Raw genomic sequence first — 22381 nt, 5'->3', positions numbered from 1 at the left:
TCTATACATACACAATGGAATACTCTTTAGCCATTTAAAAGAATGAGTTCATATCATTTGCAGCAACCTGCATGGAACCAGAGGTTATTGTGTTAAGTGAGCCAGGCACAGAAAGACAATTATAGCATGATCTCGCTTATACGTGGGAGATAAGAAGGGTTGAGTTCATAGAAGTAGAGAGTAGATCATAGTTATTAGAGGCTGGGAAGGGTAGTGTGTTTGGGAGGGGGTCTATGAGAGGTTGGTAATGGATACAAAATTACAGCTACATAGGAGGAATAAGTTCTAGTGTTCTACAGCACTGTAAGGTAACTACAGTTTATAATGTATTGTATATTTTCACACAAAGGAGAGCATTTTGAATGTTCTCAGCACACAGAAATGATAAATGTTTCAGGTGATGAATATGCTGATTTTCATAATTTGATAATTAGACATTGTATATGTGTATCAAATCACTCTGTACCCCATAAATATATGTATAATCATTGTCTGACAATTTAAAATAAATATTTATCACTGGATTTAGGACCCACTGAGGTAATCCAAGGTGATCTCATCTCAAGATCCTTTAGTTAGTCACATCTACAAAGACGCTTTTTCCAAAAAAGGCCACATTCACAGATTCTGAGGGTTAGAACTTAGACATATCTTTTGGGAGCTACAATTTAATTCACTACACATCCATTAAAATAATCTGAACCCATTTTCTTCTCTTATGTGTTGCAAGGAGCAAAGAGAGACCCCCTGCTATGACAAACAGCCCACCTTCCCTTAGTCCCAGCTGTATATGAGCAGAAAAGCCATTGACAGCTTTTCTCCACATGTGGTTGTCTTATTTGTATACTGCTCAATCCCTTGGCTAAGGGGTAATTAGGAGGGGATACTAAAATCCAGCTTTCTCTCTACAGGTCAAACCATATGCCTGATCAGCACTGCATCCACTGGGAAAAACAAGCAATTTTTTTCTTCCCGCAAAGATGCTGCTCACTTCCTATGCTGTGTGCCCATTCAGAGGGGGTTCCATTTTCTGATTTGCATAGAGACACTGTATAGACTAGGAGAGACTCTCACCATCGACATGACCTCAACTGTATTTGCTGGTGGCCAATTAGAGGTGATGGTATAAGGTACTGGCTAAAATTGTTAGGACCATGCAAAATTTGCCAGACAACACTAAAAGAGATGGAGAAGGGACTGATAAAAAGCAGGGGTGATACAAGGAAAGAAACAAGGGGAACAGCAGGTGATGCATTAAAGGGAGTTTCTAGAAGCAGGGGGAGGAAGTGGATGTAGAGGTCCACCAGTCTTGGACAACCTTATGTGAGCACACCCCCATACTCACCACCCCCACCACAAGCAGCAAGGCCTTGTCCCTTTTGTGATAGGAAGGAGCAATATAACCTAGGCTGAGACCTGTTCCCCAAACCCACCTAGCTCTGCCCCCTGCTCTGTAAGATTTTGAAGTAACTATCAGAGCCCCTGTAGTAAAAACCTGCTTGAACTTTCAGTGGGAGCTAACATGCCTTTGCTGAACTGTGGTATATGAGCCACATGGAGAAAGGCAGCTGAATTCTCATTGGGACCAGCTACGTCTCCAGCAACAGACACTCACAGGCAATGATTTGCTTAAAGGAAGACCCAATCTCCCTAGTTGACCTGCCAGAAGGCAGGGCAAACATCCATCTTGTAGAAGAGGACAAGGAAAAACTAGATATGCCCTCCACTGACACTGAAATCCCTTAGGTATGTACAACCCCAAAAGCCCTTCTATATCCACAATTTTGTTGAATCCTTACAACAATATCTCATGTTAAGCCCATTTTACAAACCTGGAAACTGAGTTTTAGAGAGGTGAAGGTCTTGCTCTGATACAGGGCTCTCTACTCACGGTTGCTTTTTGCCATTCAGAGTAGTGATTTTTAGTTTGGGTTCTTCCATGTTAGACACAGTAGGAATCTGAAGGCTGGGTTCTCATCTAGACTCCCTTGTGCTGTGGTCTTAGGCGTTTGCCCCAAAGTGGTGTTTCTTCTGTAAATAAAAAAGAATAATAATTATCTTCCCCATGATGTCACTGTGGAACAGCCAATAAAAATTATTAAAAAGCAATTGCCAACAGTTGAAGTCAAACACTTAATAGGAGAGTAAATGGCTGTGTTCTACTAGCTTCCATGGAAATTTAGATACAATTTTTTTAAAAGACCAATCCCTGGATATCTATGCAAGTTAAAGGCAGTCATTAGTAAGATGGAAAGAAAAGTGGTTTTATTTTCTTGGTGGTTTTATTAAGAAGAAAAACAGTAGATGTGTATTGTTTCTCCAAAAAATGAGATTTTTCAGGAGCATATGGCAAATTAATCATTAAGACTCTCTTATGGCTCAGACCCACTTAATATGTTCTCTGTGGTGTGTGTACAACAAACCTGCAAAATTACATTACAGTGACTATTAAATGATTCATCAGGGTCACTTCCCCAGTAGATTTAGAATCTGGTGCTTATTCATGCTTCTCCCTTGGTAAGCTTTATTATCTCAATTGTGTTTGCCAGTGGCTAATTAGAGGTGATGGTACAAGCTAATTGCTAAAATTTTTCAGAACCATCAAAGTATTTATTTTGAGAGCAGGGGAAAATTACAGTTCCATCTTTGCCAGCAGAAGGGATGCATTGTGATTTTAACAAATGGTGTATCTGCTGGTCCTTAAGAGTTCAGTAGCAGTTTAATATGGAAAGTGATTGGCTGACAATGTGAACCAGGAGCTGAGATGCTATTATTGCTCCCAGTACCCAGGAGTACTCAGGCTACAGCTGAGCTCTCGCTTCACGGCTTCAAATTCCCATAGCCTGGATTTGTTCTATGAAGACTTTTTTCCCCCTTTTTGTAGCTGTTAACCATAGCAAGATTGGGAAAACCATGGGAGTGACAAATTGAATCAGGCTCACAAGGGATATCAGGGGAGACCAGAGCAGATAAGCTCCAGGTGATAAGAAAAAGTGCAGTCTGATAGGCAAAGAGCAGACTTCAAAGAGCAGAGGAAAATTGTTTGCCACTAGGGCACAGACATGAATCCAGGAGAAGCAATGCTTAGAAACTCAGGCTGGCAGCCCTGAGAAGTCTGACAACCAATAGCCAAGTCACAAACTCTAGAATGAGGTCAGGGAAGAGACTGGCCCCTAGGGAGAAAGAAGGTAAATGCCAGAGAAGAATCAAGGCTAGGTCTCAAACACAAAGGACAGAGGCAAGAAGGATAAGGCTGAGTCCCCAAGAACAGGGGTAAGATAACTCACTTTTGATCCCAGGAGTGATGTTGGTTCTCTCAGAAGTCAATTACTGGCCCCAGCTCATCAGACAGCTACAACACTCTCACCTTCATGATACTTTGAGGTCAAGCAGCACCCAACACACCCAGCATTCATTTCCACTTCCCACATGCCTTCTGTTGTTGGGGGTTGGGGGTTAGAGGGAGATGGAAAGGGGAATTGCAATTCCTTGGCTCACTTTTAGCTAAAGTTTGCCATGCAAATTAAATGCACTCGTGCCAGATCTGAATTTTGGAAGTGGAGACCATTTCCCTGGTTTTTTGTTTGTTTGCTTGTTTTTACCATTTATCCAGGTAAGAAAAGCCATGAGGATATAGGGCTGTGGCAGCCATGAGAATGTACCTCTCACTTCTGCACTGCGAGGACTGGGGTTGACAACAGTCCTGCTACTGCACTCTGAAATCCATGCTCACATTTACCCCATCACAACCATGCTTCTCACAGACTGATTCCAGCCGGTGACTATGCATGGCAGAGAGTCATGAGCTCCTTGGATGGGTGACTTTGGCTCAAGGATTCTCCATATGCTTTGCTGAACATTTCTAAGGTCTTCTCTCTTGCAGATGGGATTCTCTGGCATCAGTAGAAAGAATCTGATAGAACCTTGTCTTTTGCAGTCTGATAGTTGCCACTGTGAACCTCTTGAGGGAAGGCGTAGTGGCTGCCTCATTTTGTGCCTTACAAACCCTGTGAAAAAGACAAAAAAGTAAAGACTCTAACATCTATTTTATTCATGTATTGTTTGGTTTTGAATTAGTAGTGATAATGATAGCCATCATTAGCTGAATACCTAATCTATATGCCAAACATTTTACATTATGCCCTACTAAATGTATTAGCTCATTTTATTCAATTCTCACAACAAAGCCGGTCTTATTATTAGCCCCATTTTGCAAATTAGGAGATTGAAGCTTAAAGAGATCACACAATTTTTCCCAAAGTCACATGGCTAGTAAAAGACAGGCTCTCTTGTCTGATTTTCATATAATCACATCACATGCCAGGTGCCAAGCTAGGACCTACCTAGAATTCATTTCACATATTCCTTACTATAAAGGTAACACCAGCACCAGAAGTGCAGCAGGGGCAGGCTCAGCTTAGATCTGAGTAAGAAAGTTTCATTGGCTGGGCACGGTGGCTCACGCCTGTAATCCCAGCACTTTGGGAGGTCGAGGCGGGTGGATCACAAGGTCAAGAGATCGAGACCATCCCGGTCAACATGGTGAAACCCCGTCTCTACTGAAAATACAAAAAATTAGCTGGGCATGGTGGCGTGTGCCTGTAATCCCAGCTACTCAGGAGGCTGAGGCAGGAGAATTGCCTGAACCCAGGAGGCGGAGGTTGCGGTGAGCCGAGATCGCGCCATTGCACTCCAGCCTGGGTAACAAGAGTGAAATTCTGTCTCAAAAAAAAAAAAAAAAAAGCTTCATTGTTGGGTTCCTTTTCAATGTTGTCATATCTACAATAATAAAGATGGCCAGATAAAATACAGGACACCCAATTAAATTTGAATTTCAGATAAATAATGAATAATCTGTTAGTGTAAGTATGCCTTCAGCAGTATTTGGGACATACTGATTTACTTGGGTGTCTTGTATATTCATTTGATAAATTTAGCAACCCTAAAAATAATTAAGAAGCTGCTCCCAGAGATCAGGGGGTATGCTGTTCAAAGCCATAATGCAAAAAGCCAAGCACTCTTAGAAGAAAGATAATAATAACAATAACGACAATTGCTAATTTATTGAACACCTTTTTCTGTGCTAGGCACTGTTGTAAGGTCTTTTACATAATAACTCACTCTAACCTTACAACAAGCCAGTGGGATAGGCATTCCTGTTCTTCCTATCTTGCACACAACTGAGACAAAGAAACTTGCCCAAGGACAGCCAGCCAGCAAGCAGCAGGGCTGGGATTCAAACCATGACTGTCGTATCTAGACACTACATGTTTAACCACTAACCCCATAAAGAGCAAGGCTCAATTTGCCAAATTATAAAGGGAATATTCAACTCAGGTTTACACGAATTCTATAGACTCTCTCTGCATTTGTTCTTCTCACTTACCAAAAATCTAGAACCCATTTTTGTATCATACCCTGGTAGGGCAGTGATCTAACCAGACACTATATTTTCAAAATATAATTTTCCTATTTAAAAATTACTATACATTAAGGTTTTGTAAATTTTGGAAAACAGAAAAGTATAGAAAGTATAAAGAAACTTAAAATTACCTTAATTTCCATTGTTAACATTCTGTATAGCCTTTCAGTCTTTCTATGAACACATATTATTTGCTTTTTTAGATAAAATATGAATCATACTATATACACTGTTTTGTGGCTTCCATTAACAATACATTGTGAACATCTTTCCTTTCTACAAATAGTCTATGAGGATGCTATGAACTGAATTGCATCCCCCATGAATTTCATATGTTGAATCTCTAACCCACAATGTGACTGTATTTGGAGAAAGGAAGTAATTAAGGTTAAATGAATTTATAAGGGTGATTCCAAAGAATTCACATCTTTATAAGAAGAGACACCAGAGGCTCACTCACTTTTTCTGCCATGTGAGGGTATAGCAAGAAGATGGCCATCTGCAACCCAGGAATAGAGCTCTCACTAGATGTCAACCTTGCCATACCTTGATCTGGGACTTCCAGCCTCCAGAACTAAGAGAAGATAAATCTCTGTTGTTTAAGTCACACAGTCTGTGGTACTTTATTATGTAAGCCTAAGCAGACTAACTGTTTTTTTAGGACTATAATACTCCATGGGTGGATATACCAAAATTTATTCAACAAATTCCCTTAATAGGGTTTGATCTGTGTCCCTACCCAAATCTCATATTGAATTGTAATCCCCAATGTTGGAGGTGGGGCCTGGTGGAAGGTGATTGGGCCATAGACGTGGTTTCTCATTAATCGTTTAGCACCTTCCCCTTGGTGCTGTTCTCATGATAATGAGTTCTTGTAAGATCTGGTTGTTTAAAACTATTTAGCACTCCCCTCTGCTTTCTCTTTCTCCTGTTCCAGGCATGAGAAGTGACGGCTCCCTCTTCATCTTCTGCCATGAGTGTAAGTTTCCTAAGGCCTCCCTAGATGCAAAGTAGATACCAGCATCATGCTTCCCATACGGCCTACAGAACTGTGAACCAATTAAACCTCTTTTCTTTATAAATTACCCAGTCTTAGATATTTCTTTGTAGCAGTGTGAGAACATCCCCATTGCTAATTCTGTAAACTGCATTCAAATTTGCACTTTCATAAGTAACACCTAGAAGTAACCTTTCCTACCCCTACCTTAAGATAGATTTTTAGAGACAGAGTTGCTGGTAGAGTGACCGACTGTCTCAGTTTGCATTGAACTATCCTGGTTCTTGCACTGAAAGCCTCATGTCTTGGGAAACTCCCCAGTTTTGGCAAACCAGGACAGCTAGCCACTGTATTTATAAGTAAAAGACAATGCACTTTCTATGGCTTTGTTACACATATTGTTGGATCACTCTCAAAATGGGTGCTAATTTCCATACCCACCATGCAAGAGGTTTCTCTTCAGAGATATAGTACCTTATCTATAATTTACATGAACATACTTTAGCATAGATAGTGAGCTATAGGAGGTGTAAATTAAAAGTAATCTATACCTTAGAAAGAGTTAATTAATATGTGAAGTACCCTAATCAGGAATCCACATTCTAGAGGTGGCTGGTTAGCATTTGAAAGACCCTAATCAGGAGCCCCTACTCCAACTCCAGCGCCTGCCACAAGCACTCAGACAAGTGCTTGCTTTAAATACCATTTTGTGAAGCTGCATATTGAGCTTGTTAATTAGCATGAGGGATATTAGAAATAATGTTTCATTGGTAAAATATGAGCTATTCAAAAAACATTCTAGCTTGCATTAACAGAAGATTTCAAAAAATCTGGTATCAAAAACCAGCAGCGAAACACTTTTGGGGTAGCACTTTAGGTGTGGAACTTTGATCCCATCACCTCTACATTTATCAGGGGATTTAAAAGGTTTAGAAATGGTAGAGTATAATCTGGGGGTTACCATGATGACTAGAGGGGTGGCAAGAGGATGGTAGCAAAACTCAGTGCCTGGGTACAGAGTAAGTGTCCTACAATGCCCATGCCCAGACCACCCAAAATGCCATGGATACTGGAAGAGCTTCCAGCTAATGTTCAGAATCTTGTGGCATTTTTGCCTCAAAATTATCCTTCCACGTTGGAGAACTCCAAGAACAGAAGTTCTACACTTTAGTGGTTTTAGAAGACAGAACAACTGGTCTTTGTATATTTTTATTGTTTTATTGTATTGGGGCCTTTTGTTTATTTATTGTTTTTGTTGTTACATGTGGCTGGGAGTTTAAAGGTCTGAGAGCCAGGCACTCCAGTGTCAAGGGCAGGAGAAGTCAGATGTCCTAGCTCAAGAAGAGAGAGTAAGAAATTGCCCTTACTCTGCTTTTTTGTTATATTTGTGCCCCTAAGTGACTAGATGATTCCCACCCACATTAATGAAGATGATCTTCTTTCTTCCATGTATTCAAATGCTAATCTCTTCTGGAAACACCCTCACAGACACACCCCAAAATAACGTTTTCCCAGTTATCTGGCCATCCCTTAGTCCAATCAAGTTGACACATGAAATTAACTATCATGTCAACCAACAAGGAGACCCACTGAGGACTTGGGCAGGCTGAGACAGGGTGAAAGGAGCAGACTTAGGTTCATGACTTTAAAAAAGGTCTAAGATTAGATACAAACTGGGATTGGGAAGTTCAGGAAAAGAAAGGGAGTCAGCACTGGGAGATTGCCAGATACCCCTGCCAACCCTTGGGGAGGAAGAAGCACCTCAGGTCACACAGGTGGAAGGGCCATGGGAGCTTCTCCTTCATATACTCTTACATCCCAGCTGCCTGCAGCCGTCCATTCACCACCTATCACAATAATCCTTCATGCTGGTTGCATATCAGAATCACTTGGAAATGTTTAAGATATAAGTGCTCAGGCATAGATTCTGATTTAATTGATCTGGGATTGGTCTAAGCATCTTTTTTAAAAATGTTCCCCCGGTAATTCTAATGAAATGCCATGTGCTAAGATAACCATAATTGTTTTTAGACCACCTCAGCACAGGTTATATGGTGTTATTACATTTTAAGATTAAGCTAGTAGTTATTGGCCTGGGCTGTATGCTTTAGTCACCTGGAAAGCTGAAAAAAATACCAATGCCTTGGGTTCCACCTTCAGAGATTCTGATGTACTTGGTTTGCAGGTACATCAATGCTTCTAAAAGGTCTTCTAGTGACTCCAGTAGAAATCAAGAATGAGGCAGATTGGATCAAGTTCTAGCTCAGAAACTACAGAATATTTAAGTATGCAAAGTTTGGGGGGGTCAGGTGAATTCTAATCTAGACACTCATTCTTCAAGACAGCTATTATACATTCTTCTGTTATCCTATCTCAATCAAAAATAAACACTTTGCAAATTAGTATATTGGACATTAAACATGGGTTTTTATTAAATTGCATGATGAATATGATGAACAGGCTATCCACTGGTGAAACTGCAGTTAGATGATATATATGTATTGACTAACAATATTTGAGAAGCACTTTCTACCTTTGCATAAATAGGGTATGGAAATTCAGTGAGGCCCATATTCTTTAATCTCAGGGATATTATTTTAGAAATATTACACTGGAACTATATTAGGGATATATTGCCATAAGTGAAATCTCTAAGTGGTTCCATGTTCAGCTGTGAATTCTCAAAGGTGTTGGTTGCCTAATGCCATCTCTCAGGGTAACAGGAACTTTAGCCTTCACCACTGTATTAGTCCATTCTCACATTGCTACAAAGAAATACCTGGCTGAGCACAGTGGCTCATGCCTGTAATCCCAACACTTTGGGAGGCCAAGGTAGGTGGATCACTTGAGGCCAGGTGTTGAAGACGCTGTCTCTGCTAAAAAATAAATAAATAAATTAGCTGGGCATGGTGGCACTTGCCCAGATGCTCAGGAGACTGAGGCATGAAAATTGCTTGAACCCAGGAGGCAGAGGTTGCAGTGAGCTATGATCACACCACTGCACTCCAGCCTGGGTGACAGGACAAGACTCTATCTCTAAATGTATACATACATACATACATACATACATACATACATACATACATACATACCTGAGACTGGGTAATTTATAAAGAAAAGGTTTAATTGGCTCACTGTTCTGCAGGCTATACAGAAAGCATGATGCCGGCATCTACCTGGCTTCTGGAGAAGTCTCAGAAAACACAGTTTTGATGGAAAGTGAAACAGGAGCAGCCACGTCTTACATGGCAGGAGCAAGAGACAGAGCAGGGAGGTGCTACACACTTTTAAATGACCAGATCTCATGAGAATTCACTCACTGTCACAAAGGGGGATGGTGATAAACCATTATAAGAAAACATTCCCATGATTCAGTCACCTCTCACCAGGTCCTACTTCCAACATGCGATTTGGCCAAGGACACAGATCCAAACCATATTAACCACAAATGAACCTTTGATGTAAAGTGTTAAGTTGAGCACCTAAGAGCAGACTTCCTCAGGTATAGAACAGGTCACAAGAATCCTTTCATGATAACTTGCTGACAAGCATTTAGTTAGTAAATGTGTGTACACCTAGCAGAATTTTTTCTGATACTTGCTTTAATTAAAACTGGTTAGTAAGGATGTAGAAGCATGTGACTCTCACTCACCCTGTACTAGAGCAGCCCCTGATTGCTGTCAGCATGGAGCTGGCCTGGCTCTAATAGCAAACCCATGGTATTCTCTTCTAGAACATAAGCAAAGCCTCTCTCACTTACAGAAGAAGATATGAAACACAGCCACTCCAGAATCATGTCCCAGCCCAAAGACAAAAGCACCAGCCAAACCAGGAAAATGGCCAAACACCTTCTACCAGCTAACAGAGTGACTGGTTCTTCTTTATCTGTTATAGATTTGACTCTACTCTGTTCCTCCTACCTCCTACATAAAACTTATCTAGGAACTATGCAATCACAGAATAGCCGTGCTTTCTGATAGCAGCCAAACCAGAGCAAAATTATGTTCCCTTAAAGTCTCCCCTGAATCACCTAACACAAGCCCAAATTCTATTTTTAAAAAGCCCCTTCCATTACTCTCCTACTGAGATACCCCAAGGTCCTCCATTTTATTTTGTCTCTCTTGTTACAATTACCTCTTCATATTAGTGTTCTATTATATGTTAGTATATAACAAGTTATTACAAATTTAGATGCTTAAAAACAATACAAATTTATTATTTCACATTTTCCATGGGGCAAAAGGCTGGGCTTGGGAAGCTGAGTCCTATTCTCAGACTCTTACAAGGCAAAATCAAGATGTTAGCTAGGGCTATGTTCTCATCTGCAGCTTGGGGTTCTCTTCCAAGCTAATTCAGGTTGTTGGCAGAATTCAGTTCCTTGTGGATATAGGACTGATAAGGTTTGGCTGTGTCCCCACCCAAATCTCCTCTTGAATTGTAGTTCCCATAATCCCCATATCATGGGAGGGACCTGGTGGGAGGTAACTGAATCATGGGGGTGATAGTTTTATAAGGGGCTTCCCCCTTCACTCGGTTCTCATTCTTCTCCTTGCTGCCCCCATGTGAAGAAGGATGTGTTTGCTTCCCCTTCTACCATGATTTTAAGTTTTCTGAGGCCTCCCCAGCCATGCTGAACTGTGAGTTAATTAAACTTCTTTCCTTTATAAATTACCCAGTCTCAGGTATGTCTTTATTAGCTGTTGAGATTCTCTCGGGGTGGTTGGCAAAATATTATGGAAAATATTAAAGATATATTAGGGAAAGTTTATAGATTAGTCTCAAACCTTTTGGAAGGCCGAAAGGTTTTATTGGGCCAAAGGTGGCCGGCCAGTCCATTAAGTTAGGGAAAGATAGGGATGAGGCTTTCCCAGTTAAGTCTGTTTACACACATCCCTTTGTCTCTACTCTGTTTGCTCAGGTAAACTTTGTGCTGGATGGTCCTCTCAGGGGGAGATCAAAGGGGAATTATCCGTTAATAGTGTTTACTCTAGGCCTGGAACCTAAAGCTTTTATCATTCGTATAACCACTCTTTTAACCATGTTAATGATCCACAAATGTGTTAACTTAGAACCTCTGTTAGGAATAAATGTGTGGAAGAACAGGGAGTCTGGGTCCTTTGGTTGCATTTAGCTCTCTGAAAGCAGCCAACGGCCATCCCTAGCCCACTTGTATCACTGTAATGGTGTGAGAGTGCATTCATTCATCCATCATTGAGTCAGGGTCTGCAGGTCAAACTTCCATAGGTAGTGACCAGTGTCTCAGGTGGTGACCCCCAACGTGATCAAGGCCACAATTAGCAGTGTGAGAATGGACTAATACAAGAACTGAGGTCCTATCTTACTGGCTGTTGGCCAGAGGTTGCTTTCTGCTCCTAGAGGCCACCCTCGCCATCTTAGCCCCATAAGCCCCCTCCATAGGCAATTAACAACTTGCTGTTTGCTTTCTTTCAAGCTACGAAGATGATTGCTCTGAGATTTCATCTTCTTTCAAGAGCTTACCTGATTAGGCCAGGTCACTCTATATAACCTACCTTTTGACTGTAGTAACCTAAACATGGGAGAGATATTTCAATGTATTCACAGGTCCCATTCAGATTCAATTTAGACTCAAGGTGAGAAAATTATACAAAGCATCTTCATCAGGGAACAGGACTCTTCAGGTCTATCTATCTGCCATAGCAAGAAACCTAAATTTGTTCAACTGTCCTTTTAACAGTCTTTGGCTAAAAGACACCAACACTTTTCAACTATTATTTTCTATCAAAAGGAACCAAAGACAGGTGCATGATCAGACTACAAGTCAGTTCATAACATCAGGATGGGAAACCACAGACTTGATAGGACACTTGACTGAGTCCCAGTCAAACCATCTGGGTGATCACTCCCCCTTTTCAATAGTAAAGGCACTCAGAAGCCTCTCCCACCAACAGGCAGGTGGAGCTTGATACTCAGAGGAATAAAAAGAAGTTAGTTGCCTAATGTAAACTATTCATTCAATAACCTATTCTCCAATTTGGACCGCCTGTTAACAATCTATTCCCAAATTTTAACTTTAGCCATTTACTTAAATTTATCTTAAAAATATTCTTGATATATTAAGTAAATTTCAGTATATTCTGTTAACGATAGGAATAATGTCTAGCATGTCTCCCCTTTTGTTAGAAGCAGAGAACACTTGCTAAGTGAGCAAATAATGATATTTCTATTATTATAATTTTGAGCGTTTTCTGTCTCAGGAGTCTAATTTAAATTATCCTTAAGAAAGAAAGTATCAGAATGGTAGGGACCCTGGAATTCACACCCAATGGAAATGTCTTATGAACCACAACAGGTTGATTTGCCCCCGGAGTAGGTGTCCTTACAATCCCAATTATCCTTTAATTTATGTGAATCCTCTGATTATCTTCTTTTAGGCTTTTACTCAAATTATCAGGATCATTCATTCATTCATTCACTGAATAAATACATTTTGAGCACCAACTATGTGCCAAATGCTCACTATGGAGATACAGCAGTAGATCCATATAAATTTGCCTCATGGAACTTCATGGAACTTTCAATGTAGCAGGGACATAGACATTCAATGAATAATTCAAAAATGAATACATAATTATAAATTCTGATGACTAGTTGGAAGGAAAAATATAAGAGCAAGATAAAACCCTATGGTTATCATGGTTATTTTAACTATGAGGTGAAAATTGTGAGTTTGACATTTTCTCTTTTTTCCTATCTCTACAAATATTAATTAGGAAGACATCTAGCTTCTCAGGAAATGAGAAGGGCAAGTAGGAATGTGCCAAGGGATAAGGAATCCACTCATCCTTTTCAGGGATTAAAAAACAGGTCAGCTGGTGATACATTTTGGCTGTGTTCCCACCCAAATCTCATCTTGAATTGTAATTCCCATTATCCCCACATGTCAAGGGAGGGATGGGGTGGGGGTGATTAGATCATGGGGACCATTTTCCCCATGCTGTTCTTGTGATAGTGAGTGAGTTCTCATGTGATTTGGTTTTATAAGTGTTTGACAGTTCCTGCTTCACATGCTCTTTCCTGTCACCTTGTGAAGAAGGCACTTTTTCTTTACCTTCCACCATGATTTTAAGTTTCCTGAGGCCTCAACTGCTATGTGGAACTGTGAGTCAATTACACCTCTTTCCTTTAAAAATTACCCAGGCTCAGGTATTTCTTCACAGCAGTGTGAAAACGGAATAATACAGCTGATGACCATAACCTACCACTCACTTCACTGTGACTGGAACAAGTCCTACCACTCAAAGATCTCTACCTCCTGATATTACTTGCTGAATCAATCTTTGTTACAAAAAGCTAAAGGAGAAGTTTTTTTCTGTCTATGACCATACCACCCAGAACACGTCTGATATCAGAAGCTAAGCAGGGCCAGGCATGGTTAGTACTTGAATGGGAGAAGTGCTTTTTCCCACTCTGAATAAAAAAGTAAAGAAATCTACTTTGGATATACTTAAGGCCCATTAAAATTGTGGATGAAAATCAGGAGTACCTCATATTTAAATATTTACCAAACATGAATAAATCTTAGATCTTATGTAGAACAGTATAAACCATGTCAGTTTATTCATTCTAAAATAGGGATTCTCCATTATAATTATCCAGGTGAAGTCAGCTACTCTCTAAAACCTTCCTTAATTTCCCCAGGCACAGTTATTAATAGTGTTATGTCCTCCTCTCTGCTCCCACAAGACTTCTATTATAGCTCATTTTTGCATAGTACCATAAATATCTTGAGGTCTTTAAAGTTATTTTTCTGCCTCTTTTACTCAACTGAGACCCTTAAAGAGAGCAACTGGGTCTTATTCACTTGTGTGCCCTTAGTACCCAACAGAGTGCCAAGTTTAAAGTAATAAAATCGCTAAAAGTTTGAGTGAATGAAGAAAAAGGTTGATACACATTAAATCTCATTATGATGAATAGAGGAAGGTGATTTGACTTTTGACTTGGGCCCTGAATGAGGAGACAGACAGCAATATCCAGGCAGGAATAGCAGTCAAGAGAACTGCAAGTGCCATGATGGAAGGAAAAGTGATACAGACAAAAAAGGCTACTGGGGATAGTAAAAGAAAGTGGAGAAGTTGAAATCAGAGTAGAGCGGTAAAAGCTAAATAGTGTGGCAATCTGTAGGTTAGGATAAGAAGTTTGGAGATCCAAAAATAAAAATAAAGTTTGGAAAGTGTATTATATACAAAGGATTCATTTTCAGCACAAGAATTACATGATATATTTTATATTCTTAAAAGATTACCCTGGGTATTGTTTGTAGAATTCATTTCAGAGGTGCGTGCTTGGGAGCAGGGAAACCCTAGAAGACAATTGCAGAAGTCCAGGCAAGTGATATTGATGGCTGGTTCTAGAGCAGTAGCAGTTGAAACGGACAGAACTAGCTGACTTGAGATATCTTTTGAAGGTAAAGGCAACCGGACTTGGTAAATTAGATATGAACAGGGTTGCTATTCAGCTGATGAGTCCCTAGAGAGCTCTCCCAGTTGTCAAGGTATTGAAATATTTTTGTACCTTTTGGAAAATAGTCACAGCCAAGGGCCCCCAAGGGGGGCCTCAATTCTAACACCTCAATACTCCTAGACTCCCCTATAAGCAAAAACAAAAATGTTAATGCCTGGCATGGTAGAGACTCCTCTAGACAGCTCTATTTCCTGCCTCTGTTCTAATTTATGAGTCCCATTCTATACCATTAGCTAAAAATCACAACTACCTTTAGAGGAAAAGAAAAAGGAGGAATGGGGAACACCTAGGCTTTTGGCTTGAGCTGTTGGATGCATGGTGCTGCTATTTGCTGACATGTGGAGGAATTAGAGAAGAACACGTTTGGTAGAGGGAAAATAATAAAAATTCTGTTAATTTCTTTTTTGAGATGGAGTTTCACTCTTGTTGCCCAGGCTGGAATGCGATGGCGCCATCTCGGCTTACCGCAACCTCCACCTCCCAGGTTCAGGTGATTCTCCTGCCTCAGCCTCCTGAGTAGCTGGGATTACAGGCATGCACCACCACACCCAGCTAATTTTGTATTTTTAGTAGAGGTGGGGTTTCTCCATGTTGTTCAGGCTAGTCCTGAACTCCCGACCTCAGGTGATCAGCCTGCCTCAGCCTCTTAAAGTGCTCGGATTACAGGCATGAGCCATCATGCCCAGCCAATTCTGTTAAATTTGATACTTATTAGACATCCTAATGCAAAAGGATAGAAAGACTTCATAGGCCAAGTGAAGATTTCCAGTCACTACCCACACCAGCAAACCTCAATGCAACTCTAAAACAATAAAACTTTCAAATAACCTTAAGAATCATTTTACTGCAAAAAAATCTAGAATTTACTTCAAATAAATCTGTAATGCTCTGAATTCTATTAAGATCATGAAGTACCTCCAAGCCCTTTATAAATCCAGGTTCTAAGAATCCATGTGGATAGCTGTAGTAGGCTGAATAATGGCCAACCAAAGATGCGATGTTCTAATTCTGGTACCTGTACACATAACCTTATTTAGAAAAAGGGTCTCTGTAGATGTAATTAGATTAAGAATCTTGAGATGGGTTGATTGCCCTGAATTATCCAGGTGGGCCCTAAATGCAATCACATGCATTCTTATAAAAGGTAGAGGGAGATTAGAGCAGAAAGAAGAGAAGAAGGCCATGTGAAGACATAGGCAGTGATTCAAGTGATGTAGCCACAAGCCAAGGAATGCTGGCAGCCACCAGAAACTCGAAGAGGCAACAAACAAATTCTCCCCTAGATCCTCCAGAAAGCAGGCAACACTGCTGACCCTTTGATTTCAGCACAGTGATACAGATTTCAGACTCCTGGCCTACAGAACTGTGGGATAATACATTTCTTATGTTTTAAGCTGCCATGCTTGTGGTTCTTTATTACAGCAGCCACAGGAAACAAATACATCCACTAAGGTAGTCCAGAAGAAAGGCAGTGTTGTATATACCTCTTATAAATGAAAACTCAAGAGACAGAGATGCTTCTGACATTGTGCTATAAACTCATGCTACTCCTACTCCCCTCAGCTAGATGAGGCTAGATGGCTTTCCCTGGACCTCCTTTAAAGCCTTTATTTCCTGTGAGATGAGAGGGGACAAAGACTTTCTCTTACCAGACTTTAGTCAGGCTCCTCTGAGCCCACCTTTCAACTAGTCCTCACTCTTGGCCCCTGTCCTGTCTTCCACCCGTCTAGCCTACTTTTAGAAAGAATCCTGCTGTCAGTTGGAAGAATCCCTCACTCTTAGTATCGGATCACCCTTATATATGATCAAGTTTCTCACCCCCTACCTTTGACGTATATGTCCATAACCTACCTTCAGCAAGACAGAATTCCCCCACCCCCTCTTGGAAATATTCCATCCACTGACCCTTTTACCCTTCTCCTTGGCAAAAAATATCCACTTGTCCTTGTATTTGGAGATGCACTTGATCTCCCTTTTCCGTTACAACAGAGTTAACCCCTATTGTGATAGTCTTAAATAAAGTTTTCCCACCATTTTAACAAATGTCAGGACAACTCATTCTTTAATAGAGACAGCATTGCTGGCTTATCCGCTGTTGACTTCTAGACATTGGAAACTTCAAATGGCTTTCCTTTCTAGATGTGACGTTTGGTGCTGCTGAAAATGTCACAGGTGAGCAAGAAAAGGAACTATCCCAGTTCTCTTTGGAGATACTTATCTTTAAGTTGAAACTCCTCATAACTTTGTATTCCAAAGAAGACATAAATGGGCCAACTCTTTCATTTAATGTCATTTCCCTCCCTCCCTTCCTCCCTTCCTTCCTTTTTTTCTTCTTTCCTTTCACCCAATTATTCATTCATTCATTCAGCAAACATTTACTGAGCCATGACTGTGCACAAAGCCTACATGCTCTGGGCCACAGGGCTAGAAACATGTAGACATGATAGTCACCACCCTCAAAGAAGGAAGGAAACCACAGTAGGGCTCCAAGCCCGTATCTGGTATCTGGCTCTGTTCTGGACGTTTTCACATGTATTGTCACATTTAATCCACCCACAGAATCAGAGAGATGATTATCGTTATTCTCTTTTTTTTCCCTAACAGATGATGGAAAAACGAGTCTTAAAAGAAATTGAGTATGAGAAGGAGAGATGAATAGGGCACAGACTATTTTTAGGGCACACAAAATATCCTGTACAGTATCATAATGGTAGATACAGATTATTATACTTTTGTCTAAACCCATAGAATGTACAATCCCAAGAGTAAACTTGATGTAAATTATGAACCTTGAGTGATAATGATGTGTCAACATAGGTTCATCAGTTGCAACAAATGGACCACTCTGGTGGGGGATGTTATAATGGGAGAGGCTATGCCTGTATGCTGGCAGGAGGTATAAGGGAAGTCTCTTTATCTTTTATTTTTCTGTGACTCTGAAACTGCTCTATAAGAATAAAGTCTTTTTTAAAAAAAAAAGGAAGAAAAATGGAGAACCTTACTCAAGACCACACAGCTACTCAGTGTTGGAGGTAAGTCTCACAAACAGATGTCAGACATCAAAATCTATGCCTCTTTTTTCTCACTGTGCTGTAACAAGATATGCATACAAATAACTATGATACAAAGTAAATGGGAACAACTGTTATTCTAGAAGAGAATGGGTAAATGCCTTTAGAGTTCAAAGAATTTTTTAAAATAGGAAAGAAAGAACTATTGTGTGTCTGGTATGTGCTAGGCATTTCATCTTGCATATCCACATGCATAATCTTTCTTTATGGAAGTAAGAACACGTAATATGAGCTCTACCCTCTTCATATATTTTCAACTGTACAATACCATATTGTTGACTACAGGCACAATGTTTACAGCAGGTCTCTAAAATTTATTCATGTTATATCACTGAAACTTTATACCTGTTGAACAGCAACTCCCCATTTCCCCCTCTTCCCCGCTCCTGGAAACCACCATTCTACTGTCTGCTTCTGTGCATCATCTTGTTCAATCCTTTCCACAACCCTGTGATGAGTGGCATCCCGCTTTCAGCTGGAGAGATTGGGGAAATTATCAAGGAAAAGGCAATTCTAATTCTAGGCTTTGAAGGATGAGCGGGTAGAGCACGCAGAATTGGAGAGAAGGCACATTCCAAGAGAGGAAACAGAAAGTTCTAGAAAAAGAAAACAATATTTTTACAAAGCAGCCGTTGGTAAAATTGGCTGGAGCAGTAAAAAGCACAATAGGAAAAAAAAAAAAAGGTAGAGAGCCTTGAAGGCCAGGTTCAAGTACCTTTGAAGAGAACCATGTTCAGTGAACCATGGGAGCTCTTGACAAGGAGGCCAGGGCTGAATTTTAGGAAATGTGTGTCGTGGAGGATCAATGGGAAGAATGAAGGGAGAAACCAGGGTCAAGGGAACCAGGTGGTGGGAGGCTTTGAAAATAATCTAAGGAGTGGTTGTAAGGCTCTTCTGAGGCAGGGGACAGGCTGGGAGAGAGGGGGAAATCACACAGTGAGATAAAAATTTACATCATTTTTCAAAAAATGCATTAAAGATAGGAAAAAAACACAGCTCAAAATAACTAGTTATCTTTTAGAAAAGAGGCAGCAATGAGCCAAGGATATTTTCACTTAAACCTATATTTATTAGATGGCAAGGACAGCAGCTGGCCAGTGGTAAATTGCTCCTTATCTCTAGACCTAGGCCATTTCACTCCTCTATCCAGAGTCTGAATAATAGATGTTCTGTTCTTCCAAGGAAAACAATGTCATTGAAAGAGGTGGAAACATCAGAAACAGGATGGTTTGTTTTTTATGGACAAAGTTTCATACACTGTGTCAGAAGTCATCTATTTCTTTCCCAGTTGACCCAACAGCCCAACCAGTTGACCTTGAAAGTTATTTTCTTTCTCCTTTCAGTACAGTTTTAAAAATCGAAGTGTTCTTAGAATTGGAGAGACAAACCTAGGAATGAGGCTTGCAGCAAAATAAAAAGGTAATCGATCTGTTCAAGAGTTCTGATAAGACTGAACAGTGAAGGCTACAGATTATGCAGTGATGGGGAAGGGAACTAATTTACTGGCACCTGTTACTCCTCAATACTAAGCTTGATGCTTTGGATTTAACAATGAACAAGACAATCTCAACCCTCAGTGCATTCACAAACAGAAGGAAAATTACTTGAACAACTAGTTTGGAAAGGAAATTTCTAGAGGTATTCAATGGGATGAAAACTCAGGCAATCTTATAATTTACTGATCATTTTCTGATCAAAAATCTGATGGCCACCTATGCCTGCGAACACAGTATATATTCAGTGACTGAAAAGTTGAATCTTGTGTAATAATACTCAAAGACGCCAAATTATTTGAAATTATAACTCTCTTCTCCTCCCTAAGAGAGGAGGGCATGGACTGGAGAAAAGGGGAAATATGGTCATTTTCTTCACCTGCCAATGTTCGCCTCCCCCAGCTGGTCAATGGCAGTTTCCTACCCCCCTCAAGGCTGGGTTAGGGGAGGACTGGATAGGTGTCAGCGGTAAGAAAAAAAAAGGTAACAGATAATGTCTTACCTGACTGGGTGTATCATAAGCAGTTTGGGCAGTGGGGATGGGAAATGTCAAAGCTGCTTTCTGGGGCAGCTCACTGATAGGCTCCCACAGGCTATGCTCTTGACTGAAGTAAAAGCCTACTGATCCAGCATTTCTTACTCTCTCCTCTGCTCCTAGGAATCCAGAAGTGCAACTTACCCTCTGTTGAGGCCATTTCTTCCCCACTTAATAACCCTATTGGATAAGATAACAAGATGACTCCACCAAGGGTTGTCAGATAAACTATTCTGTCTTTGTCCAGACAAAATCTGAGAGGGAAGACTAATCCCCAGCAGGAACAATTCTCATCCTCTGATATCCTGGGTGTGGTGGGGGAATAGGGGTCAGACGACAGGCCTGTGTGTTCCCCTAACTGTTCACTGCATGGTCCCTTTGAACTCCTCTTCCTTGACAAGGTAAAGGGGGAAGCTCCCCTTTCAACCCTCCTCCTTGGATGGAAAAGGAGGACTCACAACACAGCCACAACTGTTTCCAAAGAATCCCCATAAGTTCTTCCTAAATCTGCACTCTCTCAACCCTATTATATCTCGGGGTTTGGCAAGCTATCATTTTCAATTTATCTTTTCTAAAATTTCTGCATATGACCTAAAAATAAAATGTATGGTATTACATAAACTAAAACCTCCAATATAATATCCTGTTTAACTTTCAGAGACAAAGTTGAAAATAAATTGCAGAATTTATTAATATCTGGGTATGTGCTTAATGCTCCTGTGGAAAGCCCTTGTAAAAGAATAAAGAATACAGATGAGGCCAAAGCCTCTTGCTTCCCAATCATTGACTCTCTGCCTCTTCCATTCCCCAAACACAAGAGTGGGAGGTTATCACTGCAGTGCAAGGAAAGACCAATGTGAAGCAGCACCCCATGACTACCAGAGGAAGTGGAGCATGTCAAACCACTAAAAAAAGTACATCTGACCCCAAATCATGTGCTGAGTAATCCAGGCATCTTAGTGCAGAGTGAGAACAATGAACAGGGTCAAGTTGTCATCTGGGAGAAAAGAACACTGATTAGAGATGAGTAAGTCTCATCCATCACAGTAAAGGACCCAAGACCTTTAACCGGTTCTTAGAGCAGAAAGTAAAAGAAGAATGGGCAGGAGAGCCCACCTTGCAAAAACTGAAGAAGTGACAGAGAAAGAGGTTGGCTTGGTTTCTGCCACTGAGTAATCCAAAGCCTTCTAACTGGCCAAGTTATGTGTCACGAATAGACTACAGTTGTGCCACAATATCTTCAATCCATAAACCTTCAGGGCTGCCAGGGACCCTGAATTGGTCACCTCTGACCATGTGCAGCCTTATTTGGGTCTCTTCAGAGGGTGGCTCAAGATGAGTGGGATCGGTCTGTATACCTCACAGTCACTGTGGGCAGGAGAATAATAAGTACTACTGTGCAATAATGGCTCAACTTCAACATGCTGAGCAGAGCCAAGGAGGAGGCCTTCCATCCACGCAGCCACATCAGCAGCTAAATGTAGAGTCCAAACAGCTCATCATGGACAAGTGGCCCATGGGGCTTATGGAGAAGTTTGTGTTCCTGATGTCCAAGGCTTATAGTACACAGACCAAGGTGCCACCTGTCTGCATTGAAAGAAAGGGATGTCAAGCTCCTGGGGTGGCCTGCCAACATATTTAGAATTTCTGGTCATTTGTCATTGATGTGCCCTTTAGTAGCATTCAAGTCATCTGCATGGCAACTGCTCTAATGATATGTGAGAGTTCTGCAAATTAGAGTCATATTATTATTTTGAAGTACCAGATATGACAAAGTTAACTAGATTTGAAAAGCATTTGCATTATCACAAGAAATTACAATAGTAAATTTGTCAATAAAAGGATGGGCTATTATAGTCCTAACTATAATTTCAACTATTATGACTTTTGGAATTGTTGTAAAGCAATGTTCTAAATACTATTATATAACATCCTTATGCAAATTTTCTCACTGATGGTGAATATCCAACATTTGAAGAGATCATTGTTAAAAACTTTTGATCAGGAATTGAGTATAGCCATTTCAAGCATCAAACTTGATATTCAAAAGTTATATTTCTAAAAGTAAACTCTTATTTTAAAAATGGGCAATATCCTATTTAGATGCTTTATGCAAACATATCTAATATCTTTCTCAATGTTTTTTAAATAAGAAATTGGCTTCAACATACATATTTTAAAGTTTTCATGTTTTATAAAGAATATAAAGGCTGGGCGTGGTGGCTCACGCCTGTCATCCCAGCACTTTGGGAGGCCGAGGTGGGCGGATCACCTGAGGTCAGGAGTTCAAGACCAGCCTGGCCAATATGGTGAAACCCCGTCTCTACTAAAAATACAAAAATTAGCTGGGCATAGTGGTGC

At 40.5% G+C, this 22381-nt stretch overlaps 2 long non-coding RNA genes across 2 annotated transcripts in view; one reads left to right on the top strand and one right to left on the bottom strand.

Moving 5' to 3' along the window:
* The window catches only part of LOC105708026 (uncharacterized), a 112145-nt gene that overhangs the window by 8863 nt on the left and 80901 nt on the right, over nucleotides 1-22381 (bottom strand). Inside the window, exons 3-4 of the long non-coding RNA XR_001105225.3 lie at nucleotides 3288-4007; nucleotides 1892-2031 (exon numbers count right to left, since the gene is read on the bottom strand). This is a non-coding gene — a long non-coding RNA (uncharacterized LOC105708026). The remainder of the gene's footprint in view (nucleotides 1-1891; nucleotides 2032-3287; nucleotides 4008-22381) is intronic.
* LOC135276064 (uncharacterized) overlaps nucleotides 1-22381 on the top strand; it is a 191121-nt gene that overhangs the window by 159002 nt on the left and 9738 nt on the right. The window lies entirely within an intron of this gene.

This window comes from Aotus nancymaae, unplaced genomic scaffold, assembly GCF_030222135.1.
Source record: "Aotus nancymaae isolate 86718 unplaced genomic scaffold, 86718_ANA_hifiasm-v0.15.2.pri h1tg000003l, whole genome shotgun sequence".
NCBI lineage: Eukaryota > Metazoa > Chordata > Mammalia > Primates > Aotidae > Aotus > Aotus nancymaae.
Note: the sequence above shows the minus strand (reverse complement) of the source record. Positions and strands in the feature narration are given on the sequence as shown.